Below are 23111 nucleotides of genomic sequence, written 5' to 3'. Positions count from 1 at the left end.
CCTGTCCAGATTCCCTGGGGACAGGGAGCCCTGGATTTGGGGGTTTTCATGGAACAAGGAGCCCCGAATTTGGGGGTTTTCAGGTGCAATCCCGTTTAGATTCCTTGGGAACAAGGAGCCCCAGATTTGGGGGTTTCGATTGCAATTCTGTCCAGATTCCCTGAGGACAAGGAACCCCGGATTTGGGGCATTTCAGGTGCAATCCTTTTCAGATTCCCTGAGGACAAAGAGCCTCAGATTTGGGGGGTTTCAGGTGCAATCCTGTTCAGATTTCCTGAGGACAAGGATCCCCAGATTTGGGGGTTTTCAGGTGCAATCCTTTTCAGATTCCCTGAGGACAAGGATCCCCAGATTTGGGGGTTTTCAGGTGCAATCCTGTCCAGATTCCCTGGGCATAAGGAGCCCTGTATCTGGGGGTTTTCAGGTGCAATTCTGTAGAGATTCCTTGGGGACAAGGAGCCCCGGATTTGGTGGTTTTCAGGTGCAATCCTGTTCAGATTCCCTGAGCACAAGGAGCCCCGGATTTGGGGATTTTCATGGAACAAGGAGCCCCGAATTTGGGGGTTTTCAGGTGCAATCCCGTTTAGATTCCTTGGGAACAAGGAGCCCCAGATTTGGGGGTTTCGATTGCAATTCTGTCCAGATTCCCTGAGGACAAGGAACCCCGGATTTGGGGCATTTCAGGTGCAATCCTTTTCAGATTCCCTGAGGACAAAGAGCCTCAGATTTGGGGGGTTTCAGGTGCAATCCTGTTCAGATTTCCTGAGGACAAGGATCCCCAGATTTGGGGGTTTTCAGGTGCAATCCTTTTCAGATTCCCTGAGGACAAGGATCCCCAGATTTGGGGGTTTTCAGGTGCAATCCTGTCCAGATTCCCTGGGCATAAGGAGCCCTGTATCTGGGGGTTTTCAGGTGCAATTCTGTAGAGATTCCTTGGGGACAAGGAGCCCCGGATTTGGTGGTTTTCAGGTGCAATCCTGTTCAGATTCCCTGAGCACAAGGAGCCCCGGATTTGGGGATTTTCATGGAACAAGGAGCCCCAGATTTGGGGGTTTTCAGGTGCAATCCCGTTTAGATTCCTTGGGAACAAGGAGCCCCAGATTTGGGGGTTTTCGATTGCAATTCTGTCCAGATTCCCTGAGGACAAGGAACCCCGGATTTGGGGCATTTCAGGTGCAATCCTGTCCAGATTCCCTGAGGACAAGGATCCCCAGATTTGGGGGTTTTCAGGTGCAATCCTGTCCAGATTCCCTGAGGACAAAGAGCCTCAGATTTGGGGGTTTTCAGGTGCAATCCTTTTCAGATTCCCTGAGGACAAGGATCCCCAGATTTGGGGGTTTTCAGGTGCAATCCTGTCCAGATTCCCTGGGCATAAGGAGCCCTGGATCTGGGGGTTTTCAGGTGCAATTCTGTAGAGATTCCTTGGGGACAAGGAGCCCCGGATTTGGTGGTTTTTCAGGTGCAATCCTGTTCAGATTCCCTGAGCACAAGGAGCCCCAGATTTGGGGATTTTCATGGAACAAGGAGCCCCAGATTTGGGGGTTTTCAGGTGCAATCCTGTTCCGATTCCCTTGTCCTGGATTTGGGGGGTTTCAGATGCAATCCCGTTCAGATTCCCTGGGGACAAGGAGCCCCCACCATTCCACGATGTCCCCATCCCTGAGCAGCTCCCAGAGCCGGGAGCTGATGAGGCCGAGCCGATGAATGAAGGGGATTAGGACGTGCTCTGTCTGCGGGTCGCGGTGACACAGGGACACGGGGACATTTTCCATCTGGAAGGTGCACATGCCGTGTTTGCCGGAATTCTAATCGCTCTAATGGTGTTTGAAAAGGAGCTGGGAGCTGCTGGAGGGATGCGATGCCACCGGCAGATAAAGGCAGGAGGGAGGGCGGGGGTGGCAGCGCGGGTTCCGTGCGCTCTCTGCGGCTCGGGGAGCGTGGGCTGGATCCCATCAGGAGCGATTTCCTCACGGGAGGGAGCGGAGAGGCCGCCCCCGGTTCCACAAGGGTGGGGGAGTGATGGGAGCCCACCGGGAATGGCAGCAATGGATCCATCCCGGAGGTGGGTCAGGGATGGGGAGGCAACCTGGGAGCTGCTGAGACAGGAATTACATGGAAAAAAAAACAACAACTGGTTCTCATCTGTGCGGCTGGAGAGACCGAGGGAAGGCACAGGGGCAGGGGCTGAGCTCTGCTCTGGCACAGGGACAGGAGCCCAGCAAGGGCTGCAGCTGTGCCAGGCCTTGGCATGGAGCTCAGGGCAAGGTTCTGCCCCCCGAGGCTGCTGGGCACTGCCCAGGCTGCCCAGGGAATGGTGCCAAGGCTGCCAGAGCTGCAGGAGCTCCCAGGGCTGCTCAGGGTGGGGGTGTTGGGGTGCCTGGGCAGGGACAGGGACTGGGCTGATGATCACTGAGAGTCCCTTCCAACTCCTCTTATTCTGTGATTCCATGATTCTCTGATTCTGGGATTCCATGGTTCCATGATTCTGTGATTCTGGGATTGTCCTGCCCATCCGCACCAGGACAGCCCCACAACCCTGCCAAGCACACCCCAGCCCTGATAAAAATTACCATTACTATGTTACACTTTAAACCCTAAAAACTCCTCTTTGGGCCCCTTCTGCCAAGCTGTAGGGTCTGCTCTGACCCTTGGGTCTGTCTGCAAGCAGAGGCTGTTGATCCATCAAAAGGGGATCACCTTCAGCTGGCCACGCCATTGTTTTCCAGTTGTTCAGTATCTAAGGGATCTCAAAGCTTGCTTTCATTTCAATCTCGCTTATAGTTTCTATATTCTCAAAATCTTTTGCCAGGCAATCATATTTACAAGGCTTTCCTGTTTCAGTTTTCCCCAACAAGGAGGAAATCCTCCTTTGGTGGAATTTGTCACCTTGGGGTAACATCAGTGCCAGAAGAGACCCAGAGATGAGGCCTCACTTAGGGGCTGCAGTGGGAGGAAGGGCAGGTGAGGATCCCAGCACTGCAGTGAGAGAAGGGAAGGGTCCCTTTCCCTCCTGCTTGGATCAAAACCCTTCACCTGATGGTGCTCCTGCCTGGCACAGCTCAGAACAGCAGGTTCCTGGCCAGAGAAACTTCCATTGTTATTACCAAATATTTATTAAAAGTAACTGGGCTCAGTCACGGGCTCAGGCTGTGTGTGCAGAGCTCTGTTCCCTGTGCTCTGTTCCCTGCCAGAGCCCTGCTCTGTACACCCACCCGGGGCTCTGGCAGGGAACAGGAGCTGGGACTGTCCCCCCTCAGGGGTTCCTCCTCAAAATGGACAGATCTGAAGTGTAAACATGGAGATATTGGGGTCAGGGCAGAGGGGGCAGGAGAAAATGGGCTTTGGAGGGGGAACAAGAGGGTTTGGTGGGGAAACAAGAGGGTTTGGAGGGGAAGATGGGGCTTTGGAGGGTGAACAAGAGGTTTGGAGGGGGACAAAGAGGGTCTGGAGGGAGGAAAAGGGTTTGGAAGGGGAACCCAGGGCTTTGGAGGAGGAACAAGAGGGTTTGGAGGTGGAACAAGAGGGATGGAGGGGGTGAAAGAGGGTTTGGAGGCGGAGCCCAGGGCTTTGGAGGGGAAACAAGGGTTTTGAGGGGTAAAAGAGGGATTGGAGGGGGAACAAAAGGTTTGGAGGGTTAGAAGAGGGTTTAGAGGTGGAACAAGAGGGTTTGGAGGGGGAACCCAGGGCGTTGGAGGGGAAACAAGTGGGTTTGGAAGGGAAACAGGAGGCTTTGGAGGGGTAAAAGAGGGTTTGGAGGGGGAGCCCAGGGGTCTGGAGAGGGAAAAAGAGGGTTTGGAGAGGGAACAAGAGAGTCTGGAGGGGTAAAAGAGGGTTTGGAGGGGAAACGAGGGTTTGGAGGGGGAACAACAGAGTTTGCAGGAGAACAAGAGGTTTGGAGGGGGAAAAAGAGGGTTTGGAGGGAGAGCGAGAGGGTTTGGAGGGGGAGTACAGGGCTTTGGAGGGGAACAAGAGGGTTTGGAGGTGGAACAAGAGGGTTTGCAGGGGAACCATCTCATCTCCATGCACAGCAGGTCACAGATGTCACTCGTGGTGTGGCAGCCACTCTCCCCTGTGCCCCCCACAGTGGGGCTGTGCCCCCAAATTTCCATGCTTTAATCCTTCCAGATTGCACACCTGAGGAGAATCTGCGTTTTTGGGTGTGATGGGTGACCAGGTCAGAGTGAACCCATGGGACCTCCTGGTGCCACCATGGGACCTCCTGGTACCACCTCAGCAGGGCTCTGGAGAGGGTGGATGGAGGGGACAACACAGGGGCACGGTGCCCTCCAGTGATGTTTGGGGCACTGCAAAGCTCTGGCCAGCACAGAATAAACCCCCAGATCAGCTTTAGGAGCTAAATTCTGTGGATGGTGCTGCCCCAGTCCCTGTGGTGAGGCTGGTTCTCCTCAGGGGCATTTGGGGCTGGGGGCTCTGGGCTGCCAAGCCAGGAGTGGCTCCCTGGTATCACCATTTATCTGATCTCAAAAATCAAAGGTAAAAGCAGACTGCAAGTCTGCATTTTGAGTATTTGCTTTTACTTAGATTAATAAGTCTTTCAGTTCATGTTTTGAGATGTATGAACATCTTTTGTCTTGTAAAATTTCCTCAAGCTGGTAAAAAACGTCCTATTTTGTTTTAGATAAATGATTTCTCATGCTGTAGCTTGGGAGCTTTCCCAAAACCCTCTAATTTTGTGGATTCCCACACCCTGGCACACTCAGGGCATCATCCCAGCTCCCCAAACCCCAAATTCTGTAGGACCACGTGGAGTGGGAGCATCCAGGGTGGGGTTGTTGGGGTGGCTGTGCAGGGACAGGGGCTGCACTGATGATCCCTGAGGGTCCCTCCAGGCTCAGGATATTCTGCGATTTAGCTCCCCAAAACCCCAAATTCAGTAGGACCACATGGAGTGGGAGCATCCAGCTGGCTCCTTCGAGGAGCCCATCGAGGTTCCCATTAGGCAGAATTGATGGGCACCAGGAGCCTGCTCTCATCACTGCTGCATCCTGAATGGGGACAAAAACCATCCCAGGCTGTCCCTGGAGCTGGCAGAGCTGGAATGCTGCATTCAGGCTGGCAGGGAACCAACCTGGCCATGGCAGGAGGGGCTGGCAGGGACCCTGAAGGCAGGGAGAGACCCCCCAGATCCCTCACATCACCACAGAATAACCCCCCAGCTCAGCCCTATGGGCTAAACCCTGGGGATGGTGCTGTCCCCAGTCCCTGTGGTGAGGCTGGTTCTCCTCAGGGGCATTTGGGGCTGGGGGCTCTGGGCTGCCAAGCCAGGAGTGGCTCCCTGATATCACCATTTATCTGATCTCAAAAATCAAAGGTAAAAGCAGACTGCAAGTCTACATTTTGAGTATTTGCTTTTACTTAGATTAATAAGTCTTTCGGTTCATGTTTTGAGATGTATGAACGTCTTTTGTCTTGTAAAATTTCCTCAAGCTGGTAAAAAAATGTCCTATAGATAAATGATTTCTCATGCTGTAGCTTAGGAGCTTTCCCAAACCCCTCTAATTTTGTGGATTCCCACACCCTGGCACACTCAGGGTATCATCCCAGCTCCCCAAACCCCAAATCCTGTAGGACCACGTGGAGTGGGAGCATCCAGCTGGCTCCTTCGAGGAGCCCATCAAGGCTCCCATTAGGCAGAATTAATGGGCACCAGGAGCCTGCTCTCACCACGTGGCTCCCACTGCTGCATCCTGAACGGGGACAAAACCATCCCAGGCTGTCCCTGGAGCTGGCAGAGCTGGAATGCTGCATTCAGGCTGGCAGGGAACCAACCTGGCCATGGCAGGAGGGGTTGGCAGGGAGGGAGAGATCCCTCAGATCCCTCACTTCACCACAGAGAGCAAACTGGGGGCAAAAGGGATTTTGTTTCTCATTTTGTTGGAATTGATTTTTTCCCCTTGGCACGTTTCAGTCAAAAACTCTTTGAGATTTTGAGCGTGTGCCAGAGCAGCTGTGATTTTTTTTTTTTTTTTTTTTATTTCTCTCACACTTTTTTTTTTCTCCCTAAATCATTTTGCTGAGTCTGTGTGAAAATGCCCCAGAAAGCAACAAAACTTGTCAAGACACTCCCAAGAGCTGGCTCACTTGGAACAGCATCTCCAAAGGCAGGGACCCTCCCTGGAGCAACCTCAGGGTGCTGCCACTTCTGTGTGTCCCCCCAAACTGGGGCACAGTTGGACTGAGCGGTCCTGAAGGTCTCTTCCCACCATGATGATTATATGATTCCATGATATTTGTGTTCCCAGGTGGCCCCATTTCATCCCAATCCCGATGCTCAGCAGGATTTTGGAGGTTTTTGGTGGTTTGTGGGTCCCCATCCTCATTTGTGGGGGTGCTGGTTTTGTTTATGGCTCTTGGGACAGACGTGACATGTGGGGATAAAGGAGGGGTCCAGGTCCCATCTCAGCACACCAGATGCTGATGATTATATGATTCCATCACATTTGTGTGCCCAGCTGGCCCCATTTCATCCCAATCCTGATGCTTAGCAAGATTTTAGAGGGTTTTTGGTGGTTTATGGGTCCCCATCCTCATTTGTGAGGGCGCTGGTTTTGTTTAGGGCCAGGCTCATGGGACAGAGGTGACATGTGAGGGTAAAGCTCCCTAAGGAGGGGTCTGGGTCCCATCTCAGCACCCCAAATGCCACAACCCCTGGCAGGGACCTCCTCCCCAACCCGTCCCTGCCTCCTGGCCTAAAATCCCTTTGGATTTATGTTCATATTGAAGCCAATTTGAATTAATTGAAGCACCAAGGGCCCCATGGGATTCTCCAGTGTCCAGTGTCAGACTCTGCCTTGGGGAAGCAGAACTGGTCACCTCAGCCTGGTGCTTTGTCCTGCTCCTTCCTCGAAGCCCAGAATGATGCCAGAAGGGCATTGGGGTTAATGGGTGGAACAGAGAGCCCAGAGGGGGAGCAGGGCTGAGCCAAAACTCACAGCCCAGGCTTGAACCACAACATGCCAGTTTCCTTATCCAAGTTTGTGCCTTGGTTTCCCCCAAAATAAAATAATGCCATGAAGGGAGCACAGTAAGACAGAAATAATTTGATTTTTCTGGTGAGGTGCTTGGGGAGGGGACAAGGACAAAGCAGCCTGCTCCAACCTGGAGCTCCCCCAGCTCCCCCAGTGCATTTATCAGCACTCTGCTCCCCCAAAATCACCTCTAACCCAGGCCAGCAGGCAGGAGAGCATCTTTCAGCAGGCAAAATCAGCTCCCAGCACGGGGATGGGGAGCTGGGTGGGAACTGCAGCAATTCCCCCATCCTTGATTGAAACAGCACAGCCTGAGGGGCCAGGGTGGGGGGGACGCTGCTTAATTGACTCTGTGCTTTTGATACAGCAGCCTAATGACTGTGTTCAATTAGCCAGAATCACCTTTCCATCCTGGGGGATGGAAATGAGACGTGGATTGCTCTGGCACACCCTCCCCCCCACGCCAGCCTCTTAAAAATCCATCCCCAAACTAAACCAGCCGCGATTTTCATTCCTGGATTTTTCATCTTTTCCTAAGGAGATAAGTTGATATTGTTTAAAACAGCAGCGAAATTCCTTCCCAGCCACATAAATCTCCTGGTTTTAACCGCAGATCCACGGCTGAGGCTGGGGATGAAGCTCGAATGGGAAAGCCCGAGCTGCGTGTGCCTGCAATGAAATTATAAATCCACATCCCGGAGCAAGTGAGCAGCAGGAGGCACCAGGAACCTCCATCAGCAGAAGCGCTGGGCTGCAGCAAGGGATGGGATTGGGAGTGGAACCGACAGGGCTGGGAGAGCTGTTGGCATTTCTCCTGACAAAACCCTGCACAAACCGAGCCAGCCCAGGTGGAACCACGGCGTTGGACCCACCTGGTGCTCGGTGCTGAGCCCCCTTCCTGCCCCCTGAGCTCTGCCCCCAGGTTCCTCAGCTGTAAAGTGAAGAAGATGCTGCCAAGCCCTGCTTGAAAAGCGCTGTCAGACGCAGCAAATGTCACCCAATGGCTCGGGTGGTGCTTGGTCAGCTGGCACACAGCACATCAAGGGCACAGCACACTCTGCATCAGCTGCCCACTGAGGGACCAGCAAGGCTAAGGCCAGCCTGGACTGGCCAGTGATGAGTGGAGAGGAGCAACAATTCCACCCTGCAAGCCAGAGCCAAGGAGGGAATTGGCCTTTGCCACCCTCAAAGCCCAATTAACCAAATCAGCACAGCTCAGGAGGCTTTGGCAGGAGCAAGAGGAGAACTCCAAGGAGGAAATGCAATGGTGAGTGCTGTTCCCAAGGGGGATGGGGATGCTGCTGGGGGGCTCCAGGCCATTGTCCCGTGAGCCTGGCATCTCCTGGCACTGCTGCAAGGGACAGTGGAGCCCAGTGTGGAGGCACAAACTCAGGAGCCCTGCTTGGGCTGGGGGCTGCACTCATTCCTGGGGTCATGGCTCTGTTTGTGCCCTGATTGCCCCAACTTCCCATGGGGTGGAGAGGGAGTGGCTGTGTCCATCCACAACCACCTCCACCTCCAGGGCAGAGGGCAGCTCAGGGTGAGGTGGCCCCCAAACCCTGTCCTGGGGCAGGCAGGGGGATGCAAACAGCTTGTCATGGGGATGGGGTGGGAGGTGGGAGGTGATTTGGGGCTGCTGCTAGGGGGCTGAGGAACCCCAGGCAGGGTGGCAGGTGTGTATCTGTGGGTGCTGGCAGGGAGGAAGCCCAGGCAGGGCAGTGTGGGGGTACCCAGGTGTGCAGAGTGGGGCTGGGGGAAGCCAGACATGGTGCTCGGGGGTACCCCACAGTGCTGGCATAGGGTTCTGTACCCCAGGCACGGTGGTCAGGAGTACCCCACGGTGCTGGCGTGAGGTTGTGTATCCCAGGCAGGGTGGTGTGGGGGTACCCAGGTGGGCAAAATGGGGCTAGGGGAGCCCAGGCACAGTGCTCAGGCGTACTCCATGGTGCTGCCATGAGGTTGTGTACCCCAGGCACAGTGCTCGGGGGTACCTTTTGGTGCTGGCACGGGGTTGTGTACCCCAGGCACAGTGCTCGGGGGTACCTTTTGGTGCTGGCATGGGGTTGTGTACCCCAGGCACAGTGCTCGGGGGTACCTTTTGCTGCTGGCATGGGGTTGTGTACCCCAGGCAGGGCGGTGTGGGGGTACCCAGGTGTGCAGAGGGGGTCTGGGGGAGCCCAGGTACAGTGGTCAATGGTACCCCACAGTGCTGCCATGGGGTTGTGTACCCCAGGTACGGTGGTCACGGGCACCCCATGGTGCTGCCATGGGATAGGGAACCTCACCAAGGGCACTCCGAGGCTCGGACACCCCAAGCTGCCTTTGCTCACGGCTGCGCGGGGAGGAGACCCCCGTGCCCTTCCCCGCGTTCCTCCGGGGCCGTTCCCGTTCTCCGTGCATCGCCCCCGGCCCCGTCCCTCCCCCGGCCGGGCGGGGGGCGCGGGGGGCGGCTCCGCGCACGGCCCAGCGCGGCTGGAGAGGCGCTGCCGCCGCCGCGCCGCCCCCGGGGACGGGCCGGGGCCGGGCCGGGGTCCGTCCGGAGCCGCCGCCGCGCCGCCCCCGGGGCTGCGGCTCTGCCCGCGCCGCCGCCGCCGCCGCCGCCGCCGCACCATGGGCAGCCCCGCAGCGGCAGCCGAGCGGTGAGTGCGGGGTCCCGGGGCCGGGGAGGGTCGTGCCGAGCCGCACACGTGGAGCCGGGGGGCGGCCGCCGAGCCCCCGCCGCCCCTGGGGACACACAGCCTCCGTCCATCCCTCCGTCCATCCCTCCGTCCATCCCTCCGTCCATCCCTTCTTCCATCCCTCCCTGCCTGGCTGTGCCCACCGCCCGCAGGCCCCTCGCAGCCCCCGCCGTGCCCGGGGTCGCACCGGGGGTGGCGGTGGTGCCGCCTCGCCCGCCCCTTCCCCGCTCCATCCCCCGGGGTCCGGTACCCGCAGTCCCCCCCCGGCCCGGTTTGGGCTGGGGCCGCCGCTCGCAGCCCCTTCCCCGGCACAGCCGAGCGGCTCCGGGCATCGCCGGGCGTCGGGAAAGCTTCTCCCAAATCCTCTCGGTTCGTGTTTCCCCCACGGGCGCTGCAGGTCCTCGCTCCTCGGCACCCCAGGGCCCTTCCTGCCTCTTCTTCCCCGAGCATCCCGGATTTTTAGGCGGATTCTCCGCTCGAAAATTCCGAGGGTTGGTTTAGGCGCGGATGTTAGCAGGTTGTGTTTCTCGGGGAAATGGAGCAGGCAGCAAGCGCAGCGTTCCTGGCTCCTATCGCCGTGCTGGAATAGCAGCCTTTGCCTCTTCCCACTCTCCATCCAGAGTACTTTTGTGCCAGTTCCTTAATCCACTTGCAAAGTGGATTTGAGCTAAAACCTCACAAAAGGTGCTCCAATTCCCGCGGCAGCGGTTGCAGAGGAGCAGCTGCTTTTTCTGTTCCTGCCCTGAGATGAGGGTTTTGGGAAGGAGAAAAGAGCAGCCAGAAAGGGAGAGAGGATGGCAGGAGAAGGCAGAGTGCCTGGGAAATAGATGGAGAGAGGAGCCGGGCCGGGCTCTGCAGCCTGGCAGCACCCAGAGCACAAACCCAGCCCAGGAGAGTGAGGAGCCCGGGAGCCAGGGCAGCTGGACAGGGAAGTGACCAGGATTGGGGATGTTTGGTGGCCTGGGGTCACCAACCTGGGCCTAGCAGAGCTCCTGGCTGCGCTTGGTTTTGTGGATGGTGTCTCATGCACTCTCACCCAGCCTGCAGGATGGAGACCCCAAAACCCAGCACCGGCCCCAAAACAGGGGTGGCACCACGGGAAAAGCCTCATCCAGGCGGGGAAAGTTCCTGCAATCCTCTCCATCCAAACATGAGGCGTTAAAACCAAAAATCCTTCCAAGAGCAGAGCTGCCCAGAAGTGATGTGGTGGTGTGTGGGTTAAAATCCCAAATGCAGGTGTTGAACACTGCAATAACCCTTTGAGAACTGTGGGGCCCTTGGGGTTGCTCTGCACCCCAAAGCTCCATCACCCCTGGCAGGATGGAGATGGGATAAAATCCCAGCACCCTGGGGCATGGCGGAGAGCGTGGTGCACGTCCTTTAAATGGGAGAATAATTGAAGATGAGTAGGAGAGCTGCCAGCTGGGCAGCCTGGGGCTGATCTGGTTTAATTTTGTGCTGATGTTTTTATCACCAATGTTTCTGTGGCACTCACAGAGGGGAGGCAGTGGAGCTGCTGCCTCTGGCTGCTGGAGGACAGGTGGAGCTGGATGGGTTTTGGCCACAGCAGCTTGGAGAGGTGATTTTTGGTCCACTCAAAATTTCCTAGGGTTTTCACATGGCAAAAACCCCACTTGGGTGTCTGCAGCCTTTCCCAAAGCTCTTGGCTTGTGGGCTGATCTTGGGGGATGATGCTCTGCAATGCCCATCCTGCAAAACAGCTGGGGGAGCATCCCCAGAGCAGGGAGCAGGAGGCAGAGCAGCTTCAGGAAAGAGTTGGCTTAAAAATCAGCAAAATCAAATTTTCATTTTATCTTGCCCTGTTGGAGGAGGGAGCAGGAGGAACAGGGGGCGGGTTGTGTTTCACCCATCCAGGGCATCAATGCTGGGCAGAGCTGGGACATATCCCAGGCTCAGCCTTTCCTGCCAGGCTCAGCCTTTCTGGGGGATGCTGACAGAATCAGATTTTGCTTTTTCCTGCCCTGTTGGAGGAGGGAGCAGGAGGACAGGAGGAACGGAGGCTGGGTTGTGTTTCACCCATCCAGGGCATCCATGCTGAGGCTGGGACATGTCCCAGGCTCAGCCTTTCTTCCCAAGCTCAGCCTTTCCTCCCTAGCTCAGCCTTTCTTCCCAAGCTCAGCCTTTCCTCCCTAGCTCAGCCTTTCTGAGTGTTGAGCTTTTGCTGATCCCTGGCTGAAGATAGCAGGGCCGGGGGCTTTTTTCCTATTTTGTAGTGTTGGGAGCTCAGGAATGTCTGCTTTTATTAGCTGTGCTAATCCTGCCTCACCAGAGGACTCATCCCTGGCTCCAAGGCCCAAACCTAATCCCTGCTTTTCCCTCCTGGGCCCGAATTAAACCCTGGACTCACAGACGGACTCGGCGCCGGCTGCACTCAGCATTTAAAGGTTTTCAATCCAGCATTTAAAGGCTTTCAATCCACGTGTTTGGGATGGATTTTTCCCAACTCCTGGCTGTCAGATCACTCCTGTTTCTCCCCCCTCAGCATCCCACTAGGGAGCAGGTGGCTCCTGTTCTCTCCGTGAGGAGCAGGAGCTGCCATAAGGCAGGAGGAGTTGGGCTGCTCCGGCAGCTCGGAGCTGTGTTCCCATCCCCGGGATGGGGATGTGGAAGAGGCAGAGGGGTGTTGGGAGCCCTGGGAATGCTGCTGGGAATGTGAAGCACACGTGGCTGGGTGTGCTGGGCGTGGGCAGTGGCGATTCCCGTGCCGCCGGTGCGTGTGGGCAGCAGGGTGGGATCCTGGCACCAGCAACATCTCCCTACGTCCCTCTGAGGGAAGGGAGGTGGGAGCCAAGTGAGGCCATCCCTGGGCTTGTCCCCAGTGGCACTGATTCACCACGAGGCTCCAAAACCCCTCCGTGTGTGTGCTGTGCCTCAGTTTCCCTGGCTGCAGGGGTTGGGGAGTGGAGCCTGGCTTTGCGTGTGGGCAGCCCGGGTGGGACTCCTGGCATCAGCAGCTTCTCCCCACGCCCCCAAAGGCACAGCAAGAGGCAAGAGAGGTGGGAGCCAAGTGAGGCCATCCCTGGGCTTGTCCCCAGTGGCACTGATTCACCACAAAGCTCCAAATCTCTTCTGTGTGTGTGCCGTGCCTCAGTTTCCCTGGCTGCAGGGGTTGGGGTGCATGTGGGCAGCCCAGATGGGATCCTGGCACCAGCAACACCTCCCCACGTCCCCACAGGCAAAGCTCTGAGGGAAGGGAGGTGGGAGCCATCCCTGGGCTTGTCCCCAGTGGCACTGGTTCACCACAAGGCTCCAAAACCCCTCCGTGTGCGTGCCGTGCCTCAGTTTCCCTGGCTGCAGGGGCTGGGGTGTGCAGCCTGGCTTTGGAGGGTGGCACAGAGCCTCGGCAGCCAAACTCCTGCTGCCTGTGGGGGTTGTGGAGCAGTGGTAGGGTTGTCTGAGCAGGCAGAGGGAGCATCAGGGAGCGCCCTGCAGGTGCTGCAAGGTAATCCTTGCAGCTCCATGGACCTTGTTTCTGGTGCATGGGGCTGCAGGGAGGATGGGAGGTGCTGCCTGAGCCCAAAGGGCCACTCTGGGAGTGCTGGAAAAGCCCCAGAACAAACAGGTGAGGGCAGAAATTATCAGTGAGAGGGGATGAAAAGCAATAAATCCCATGAGAACACTTGGAAATGCTGCTGAGAGCCTCAGTGGCTGTGGAAGGGAAATGGATGTGGGCACCCTGAGCTGACTTTTCTGTTTGTGAAGTTTTTATAGGGTTTACCTTGAAACACAAAGCAGCTGCTTCCACGAGGTTTGGCTCAGGGATTGTGGGAGCAGGGAGGCAGCAGTGGGACAGGCTGGGCCAGAGCTTTGCTCAGCCACTGGCAATGGAATGTGCTGGATTCTCCTTTGGATCCCTTTGAGCCATGGTGTTTGGGGCTGGAGCTGGAACCCCACAGGTGCCCCAGGTCTGTGGGGTGTCAGAGGTGTCCCTGCTCAGGAGGGGCAGAGTAGGGAAATGGCCCTGGTGGTGGGAGAGCAGGGGAATGGCAATTTGGTGGGGCAAATTGGGGAAATGGTCCAAATTGGGGAATGGCAATTTGGTGGGGCAAATTGGGGAAATGGTCCTGGTGATGGGAGAGCAGGGGAATAGCAGTTTGAATTTGGTGCTGTCCTCAGCTTGCCCATTTCACATGGGCAAGAGCCCTTCCCAGATCCAGGCAGGGGTTGCCATTCCCTCTTTTCCATGCAAAACAGGCAAGCTGAGCACAGCACCAAATTCACCCCAGGACAACCAAACAGCAGAGATTGGGATGGAGAATTTGGGCAAACAGAAGCAGCTTTAGCAGGGATGGGTTAAAAACAAAGCACAGAGGGTCTGGGCTGTGCTCCCCAGGCTGCTGTGGTGCCTTGGCATCCACAGGGGCACCCCAATGCAGGATCCACCTCTCTGAGTGTGTGGCTGTGTTCACAGGGGTTTTCAGAGAAGGGAAGAGATGAGGATTTGACTCCATGTTTCAGAAGGCTTGATTTATTATTTTATATTTACATTAAAACTATACTAAAATAATAGAAGAAAAGGTTTCATCAGAAGGCTAGCTAAGAATAGAATAGGAAAGAAATTATAACAAAGGTTTGTGGCTTGGGCTCTGTGTCCGAGCCAGCTGACTGTGATTGGCCATTAATTGCAAACATTAAACATGGACTAATCACAGATCTACCTGTTACATTCCACAGCAGCAGATAATCAATGTTTACATTTTGCTCTTGAGGCCTCTGAGCTTCCCAGGAGGAAAAATCTTAAGGAAAGGATTTTTCATGAAAAGATGTCTGCGACATGAGTGTGCCCTCCTCCCTCCTCTGCCTCTTCCCTTCCTCCCTGCCTTCCTCCCCCTGAATTTTTCATGCCACCACGAGCTCAGCTGTGCCTTGCAGCCCCATCCATCAGGAGGGTTTGGTTTTCAAAGCTGTCCCAGCTCTGCCCAGCTCAGATCTGGAGCGCCGGGGCTCCTTGTTCAGCTCCCGATGTGCCAACCAAAATAGCAGCGGCCACACACTGGAGTAGAGAGGAACAAGTGTTACTGGGAATTAAAATGACAGATCTCGGCATCAAGGTCTCCGAGGGTTTGTGCTTTATTAAGCAACAGTGAGTTCATGGGAAAGGACTTTGACTCAGAGCACCGGTTGTGTCTACAAGAAAAGAGAACCAGGGTCTATATTTAGGCTCAGGCTATGGTGGGGAGCCAGGGCAGGCACTGAGGGAGGGGAGCTGGGCATCCTCAGCTCCATGGGGATGAGCCCTGGCCCTGTAGGGCAGAGTGGGGAGAAGGAGGTGGGCACATCTCAGCTTTGGGATTGTGGAATCCCCAAGGTTTGGGTTGGGAGGGACCTTAAAGCCCATCCAGCCGTGGCAGGGACACCTTCAGGTTACTCCAAGCCCTGTCCAGCCTGGCCTTGGGCACTGCCAGGGATCCAGGGGCAGCCACAGCTGCTCTGGGCACCCTGTGCCAGGGCCTGCCCACCCTCACAGGGATGGTGCAGCAGAAGAACAACCCTGGTTTTCTTCCTCTCCAAGGGGCTGCACCCCCAGCCCCACATCAGCCATGGTCAGGGGGGTGTGGAGAGCTCCTCTGAGCAGATTCACCCTGACTGGGACTTGTACAACATCCACAGGTTCAGAAAAAAGGGAGAGCAGGACCCTGCTGTGTGGTCCTCACGTGGCTCCCTCTCCCTTAAATGTGGTTTCCTGCTGCTGGGGGTGATTGAACAGATCAATGTTTTCTCTTCTTGCCTCAGGGTCTGCCTCTTCCCACCGCCCCCTCCTATTAAAAATTCATTGTTTCTCCCAGATACCGTTGCTAGAGGGAGACAGGGAGGAATAAAGGAAGTTCTTGGAATGGAGAAAATATTCAGTAGGAAGGGAATTGAGGAAAAATTTGAACCAAATATTGTCCCTCCCTGGGTGTGTTTGAGCCTGAGTGCTCTCTGTGTCATGGCACAGGATGTTCCCAGAGAGTTGAGTGGGAACTGGGGAGGACTTTGGGTGTTGGGGACACTCCTGCTCCTGCCAGTGAGGTGCTGAAGTGTCACAGTTGGGACAGCCATGATACACAGAGTATCATGAAACAATTTCAGAAGGGTTCAACTCATAGAGAATAACATTACATCACTTCAGAGGGCTGCAAGCATCTGCCTGTAGGAGCAACAGGGGGAGGGTAGCATGGTAGGGATGGACAGAGACGGGAGATCTCTGCAGCCAGGTCAGGAATTTGGGGTTTATTGCAAAGGGCCTGGGTGCAGGGCCCTGCTGGGAGCTGCCAAACACAGCTCAGAGCAGGCCTGAGAGGAGAGAGGGGGAGAGAGGATGAGAGGGTGAGAGAGTAAAAGCATAAGAGGGTAAAAGGGGTAAGAGAATAGAAAAGTAAGAGGGTAAAGTTCTCGTTACAATACGATAAATCTTCTTCTGTGTTGAATATTACGATTCTCACTAACCAATCTAGTACAACATACAAATCCTATACCATTTCCATACTGCCTATAAGAATCATTACATTGCCATACTGTGTTACATTTTATACCCTAAAAACTCTTCTTTGGGCCCCTTCTGCCAAGCTGGCAGGGTCTGCTCTGACCCTTGGGGCTGTCTGCTAGCAGAGGGTGTTGTTCCATCAAAAAGGGATCACCTTCAGCTGTGTGAGAGAAAAACAAGCAGGATGGGACTGCATGGGCTGGGGCTGGAATTGGACAATTAACTGCAATATGCAAATGGAGCAGAACTGATCAAAGTGAGAGACCCTGTGACCTGCTGTCCATTTTGTGACCATTTTGGTTCATCTTGGGTGCAGCCCTGGCTGGGCTCTTGTGCTGCTCAAGGTGGATCAATTGAGGCCTTTTAATAAATCCCTGCTTTATTCTGTAACTCTGTGTAATCTCAGTTCTAGCTCAGCCTTCACAAGGCATCAGAAGAGTTGAAGGAATCATTTCCAGCCCCTTCTCAGTGGTGCAGCCAGAGGAGCAATCCATGAGGGTGTTTGATGCTTTTGGCCTCTTTTTCCAGAGGGTCACCCGGGCTGACCTTCCCTGTGCTCAGGACAGCTGGACACCAACACTTCAGTGTTGGCACAAGGAGCTATTTTGTGTTTTTCCATTTAAATCTCATTTGAAGGGAAGTCCATCTGGTTCCCTCTGTGCTGCCAGAGGAAAAAATGGCTTTTCTTGGGTCAGTTTTCCACAGGGAGACCCAGGAGAGGCAGCGTGGCCCAGGACTTGTGCCTGGTGGGGAGCTGGGGCAGGGCCCCTGTAATTGAACACTAATTAGGGATGGGAAAGGAGCTGAACCCTGCAACTGCAAATGGAAGGTGGAGTGACATAAATGAGAAACTGTGACCTTTTTCCATAAGCAGGAATATTAACCAAGGGTGACTAATGGAGTGGTGAGGAAATCATTCTGCCTTCATTAGTCCTTATTGCAGGGCCTGATGAGGAGTGGGAGCGTTGGGCTGCTCCAGGGAAGTGCAGTGGGTGATGCCAACAGGGTGATGCCAACATCCCTGCCAGCCATGCCCAGTGCTCTGCAAGTCATTCCAGGAGTCATTGTGGAGGTTGGACCCTCCAGCCCAGCCAGGACTACACCCAAAATGAACCAAAATGGTCACAAAATGGACAGCAGGTCACAGGGTCTCTCACTTTGATCAGTTCTGCTCCATTTGCATATTGGAGTTCATTGTCCAATTCCAGCTCCAGCCCATGCAGTCCCATCCTGCTTGTTTTTCTCTCTCCAGCCCATGTTGTTATTCTGGAGTTGTTGTGGAGGTTGGACTCTCCAGCCCAGCCAGGGCTGCACCTAAAATGAACCAAAATGGTCATAAAAATGGACACCTGGTCACAGGGTCTCTCACTGTTATAAGTTCTGCTCCATTTGCATATTGGAGTTAATTGTCTAATTATAGCTTTAGCTTATGAAGTCCCATCCTTCTTGTTTTTCTGTCTTCATCCCACGTTGTTTGTGCTCTTGGGCTGAGATTTGGATCATTTGTCCTTGGTCCCCAGCTAGAGCAGGAATTGTTTTGTCTCCCTGCTCTGTGCACAGAGCTCACCATCCCCTGACATGAAGCCCAGACCCAAACACTAAAGCAGCACAGAATCTGAAAAATAGAAAAGCTCAAACCTGAGGCATCATTTCCTGAGGGAAAACAATTTTCAGGGTCTTACCTCGTCCCTTCAGGGTCACTTTTACATCAAGCACCAGCCTTGTGGCAAAGCAGTTTGGCACCACTGCCTTCCCCTGCCTTGCCCAGCCTGCAGCATCTGGAAACCTCTGGAAATCCAGGTCCAGGTTGTTGCTGTTGCAGTGACAAATGGGGCTGTGATCTGTTGGGTCAGGCTCATCCATCACCAGACAAAGCTGTTGGGTTTTTGGGGTTTCTTTCCATGCCCTGAGGGTCTCTCTGGCTCAGGCTGTGGCTGCCCCAGAGTTCATGCTGGGCAGAGCTGTCCCTGTCCTCATACAGGGATCACTCCATGGCCTGGGGACCTGTCCCTGCTGCCTCAGTCCTGGCTCATCTCTCTCCACCTCAGTGACTTTACCAAGACTCCTAAGAAACAAATCTTTTTTTCCCTCTGTTTCATTTTTAACAGCTCTGCCTCATTTCTCCCTCCATTTCTCTCCCTGGGATCATTTCTGGCTGTGCCCTCAAAGCTGGGAGATGCTGTGTTCCTGTTGTGCTGCTGTGGAGCTCAATTCTTCCTCCTTCCTTGAGCATTTTCCAAATTTTCCCATTTACTTTTCCAGAAAGAAACTCTTTGGGGGACTGTCACTGATAGAAGATTTCAAATGAGCAGCCTGTGACACCTCCCCATGGTAATGTGTCATTTTTGTTGTTGATATTTCAGTAACTAAAGGTCAGCTGGAAGCTCCGCTGGCTGGGCAATCTGACATTAATTACACTAATGAGCAAAAGTCTCTGGCTTAATGCTCCTGGATACCAGGGCTGTGTGACACTGGGGCACTCTCAGGTGTCCTGGCATCCATGGAATGGTCAAATCCCAAAAGATCCTGAGCTGGATCCCACAGGAATGATCAGTGCAGCCCCTGTCCCTGCACAGGCACCCCAACAACCCCACCCTGAGCACCCCTGGGAGCTTGGATGTGGCACAGGGTGTCAGGGTTCAGTTGAGGGGTTGGGGCTAGGTTGGACTTGATGATCTTGGAGGTCTCTTCCAACCCAGTGATTCTGTGAATTCTGGAATTCTATGAATTCTGTGAATTCTGTGATTCTAGAATTCTGAAATTCTGTGAATTCTGTGTCCAAACGCTCCTGGAGCTCTGGCAGCCCTGGCACCATTCCCTGGGCAGCCTGGGCAGTGCCCAGCAGCCTCGGGGGGCAGAACCTTGCCCTGAGCTCCATGCCAAGGCCTGGCACAGCTGCAGCCCTTGCTGGGCTCCTGTCCCTGTGCCAGAGCAGAGCTCAGCCCCTGCCCCTGTGCCTGCCCTGGGGAGGAGCTGCAGCCCCCGAGGAGCCTCCCCTCAGTCTCCTGGGCTGCAGCTGAACGAGCCAAGTGCCCTCAGCTGCTCCTCAGCCCTTCCCCAGCTCCGTGTCCCTCCTCTGGGCACTCTCCAACAGCTTTGAACCCTTCTGATCTCGTGGTGCCCAGAGTGCCCCCAGCACTGGAGCTGAGGCTGCCCCAGGGCAGAGCAGAGTGGGACAATCCCTCCCTGGGCCTGGTGCCCCCAGCACAGGGTGGCCCTTGGGGCTGCCAGGACCCAGCAGTGACTCAGATCCAACTTGCACTGACCAGGACCCCCAGGCCCTTTCTGCAGTGCTCTGAGATGAGCCAGATCTGCTGTGATGCCTGGAACAGTTGCTGTGCACATCCCAAGGGATGCTCCTGCCTTACAAGAGCTCAGCTTGGGCACCTTGGTCTGGTTCTCTGCATGTCTGCTGATTTCCAGGGCATCTGGGTCCTGTTTGGCTTTGGGATTTGCTGCTGAATTGCTTTTTTTCAGGGGGATCCCCTGTGCAGAACTGGAAGCTCCTTGATGGAGAAGCAGGTCCTGTGTGGTACCCAAGGAGAGGAGAATCCTCTCCTGGCTCCTCCATTGAGTGTCCCAGAAAAGAGTTTAAAAAATCCACGTTTTGGCTAAATAAAACACAAAGCACAGGAGCAGAAGGTGACAACAACCCTGGTGGCACAAACATACAGAGGGCCAGGGGGCTGTGCTGGTGTCACCACGAGGGACTGAAGGAGGTTTAGGCACTTCACCCATGTGCCGGTGGGTCCCGTTTCAAAAGGATTAAAATGTATTTGCAGACAAAACCCCCGGAGGTAACCTGAGACAGAGGTTGCTACGTGACCCGGGAGCTGCCAAAAACAAATGCCAAGAGCATCAACTCATTCCCAGGGCTGGGAATGAGGGACTCACCTGACAAAACCATGCTCAGGTGGTCTCTAAGTGAGCTTAAATTCCACATTCCCCATGCTCAGGCAAGATGGGAGTGAAAAAACCTCTCAGGGAAGGCAGGGGAGGCTGCTCAGGGCCAGGAGCTGAGCACATTTGGCCTGACTGCAGTTTGTTCTCTGCAGTAAATACCTGGCTGTGTCCAGCCTGCTGGAATTGGATTGAAATTTTACCTTTTCCATGGGCATGGGGAGAGGCAGCTGGGCTGGTGTGGTTGTGATTTACCCTGGGGTGGTGCTGGTTCTGAGGGGAGCCTCCTCCATCCCTGCTGGAGTATTTGAGTGTGTGAGTCCCACACATGGTGCTGCAAAAGAACAAAACCCACTTCCCTCCCAGTTATCCCATCTCCCAGGACTGGAGCAGCCCCAGGGATCCTCAGCAGATCCGTGGGCATCAGTCCCTCAAAGCACACACACTGCATCCCCTGGAGGCAAATTCCTCATGGAATTGCACCAGCTGTAGCTGCTGGAAGTGTCACATTCTCCCCCTGCAGGTGCTGAGGGCAGGTTTAGGTGTTTCTGGCTCATTTCTGCACCTCAGGGCTTGGTTTGGGTCATTCTTGATGTTATTTCAGGTGCTGGGTTGGAGTCACTCCCACACTGAGTGCTCCAGCTCCCTGTGCTGCGGGGCACATTTCTGAGAGGATGGGATCTTCCTGGGATCCTGGATTTCTCCATCATGCTGTATTTCTGGGTTTTTCCAGCTTGCTGTGATCCTGGGCTTGTCCATCCTGCTGTGCTCCTGGGTTTTTCCATCCTGCTGGGATTTTTGGCTTGTCCACCCTGCTGTGCTCCTGGGTTTGTCCATCCTGCTGGGATCCTGGGCTTGTCCATCCTGCTGTATTTCTCAGCTTTTCCACCCTGCTCGGATCCTGAGCTTTTCCAGCCTGCTGAGATCCTGGGTTTCTCCACCCTGCTGCCAGCCCTGAGCTGTCCCTTTTGTCCTGAGGGACCCAGAATTCCCCCTGGAATGGCAGGAACCCCAATTCCCAGCTCCCAGAAGGTCCCAGTGTCAGTGGGATCTGCTGAGCCCTTCACCCCAGCCAGTCCCTCCCTGGGTGGCAGGGATGCAAATCCCACGTGGGATTTGAAACTCATGTTCTGGAACAAATGTTGTCATTTGGAACTGCGTGGAAATCAGTCAGGGACACTCCCCAATAAAGGGGTGTGATCCCTGTGTCCCCAGGGGTGATCCCTGTGCCAGGGGTGTGATCCCTGTGTCCCAGGGGTGTGATCCCTGTGCCCCAGGGGCTGATCCCTGTGCCCCCAGGGGTGTGATCCCCGTGTCCCATGGTGTGATCCCTGTGCCAGGGGTGTCATCCCTGTGCCCCAAATGTGTGATCCCTGTGCCCCAAATGTGTGATCCCTGTGTCCCCAGGTGTGATCCCTGTCCCAGGGGTGTGATCCCTGTGTCCCCAGGTGTGATCCCTGTGCCAGGGGTGTGATCCCTGTGCCAGGGGTGTCACCCCTCTGCACCTAGGGGTGATCTCTGTGCCCCCAGAGCCGGCTCCTCATTCCCCTGTCATTCCCCAGCAAATCCCTGCCCTGGAAAGCTCCTTTGCCAAAGGCTCCCCAAGCCTCTCCCGGCAGGAATTAACCCCCTGGCTGCTGCTGCCCACCCAAACGCCACCTCCCCGAGCTGAGTGAGGTCTGCAGCAGGCTCAGAGCAGCTGCTGAGCTGCAGCAGCAGCGTGGGTGTGCTGAGAGACCCGAGCTGGGGACATTTGAGGGCTGTTAAGCAGGATTTCCACACAAAAGGAGCTATTTAAATTCCCTCTCCCTTTGCAACGGGCAAATTAAACTTCATCCAGAGAGCTCAAAGCAATTCGGTAAAACCACAGCGAGTCGTTTGTTCAGCATCTGTTGCATCGGTGCTGGGAGCATCTCCCGAACCTCCAGGTCCCCAAAAATGTCCAGGGGGGGACACGGGGCTCGGGGTCGGGACAGTGGCACTCCTGCTGCCGCGTTTGGGTGAAATCTCCCCAGATTCGGGGCCTCCTGGGCTGTGGGCACCCCCTGGGAGGGTTCAGTGCCCTCCTGCAGTCCCTGCACCATTCCCCAAGGGCAGGGCTGGATCTTCCCTGCTCCACCCTGAGCTGCCCAGGCAGGGATGTGCTTGGACGCTCCCCTGGTGGGGAGAGGATCCTTCAGGGCACAAAGTGTGATATAATTTTATATTTATAAAATTATATTTATTAAATTATATTTATATTTATCGATTTTATATTTATATTTATGTTGTGTATATAATTATGTTAATTTTATTATATATAAATATTGTCTATTTCTAATTGTACACATTCGAAATATACAATATTAATATATTATAAAATATACATATTATAAATTATACATATATATTTAATAATGTTAATTAATATTGTACTTTATAATCTTTATGAAGATATATTTTATATTGTACTATGTGAATATAATATAATATAATATAATATAATATAATATAATATAATATAATATAATATAATATGATATAATATAATATAATATAATATAATGTAATATAATGTAATATAATATAATATAATATACTTATCTTATTTTATATATAATATATATTTAATATGTTATGAAATATTATAAATATATGCTATTTTATATAGAATATTATAGATAATATTTATATATTTACAGATAAAACCAGGCAAGCTGCAATGGTCAGGTCACACATCTGGCTGGAGCAGCTCTGAGGATTCTTCCCCTCTCTAGGAAGTGCCTGGGTGCCACATCCCTGGCCTTTGGAGGAGTTTATTTGGGATTTCTGTGGCAGACATGGGGGAAGGTGACTGACAGTGCTCTCCTTGTGCTTTCTGTGCAGAGGAGCCCAGGCTGGCTGTGCTGGACCCTTCACCATGTGAACGTCCCCAGGCCCCAGTGCCTCAGCAGAGCCCCATGTCGGAGCAGCCCTGCACCTGCAGAACGGTGAGAACTCCCTGGGCTCCAGTGGGACTGGGGGTTGTGCACTGGGACACCCAAAATCCAGCTCATTTTGACCTCGTGGCCACCCCTG

The sequence above is a fragment of the Ammospiza caudacuta genome, chromosome 28, assembly GCF_027887145.1.
Source record: "Ammospiza caudacuta isolate bAmmCau1 chromosome 28, bAmmCau1.pri, whole genome shotgun sequence".
Taxonomy (NCBI): Eukaryota; Metazoa; Chordata; class Aves; order Passeriformes; family Passerellidae; genus Ammospiza; species Ammospiza caudacuta.
This window is presented reverse-complemented; position numbering follows the sequence as displayed.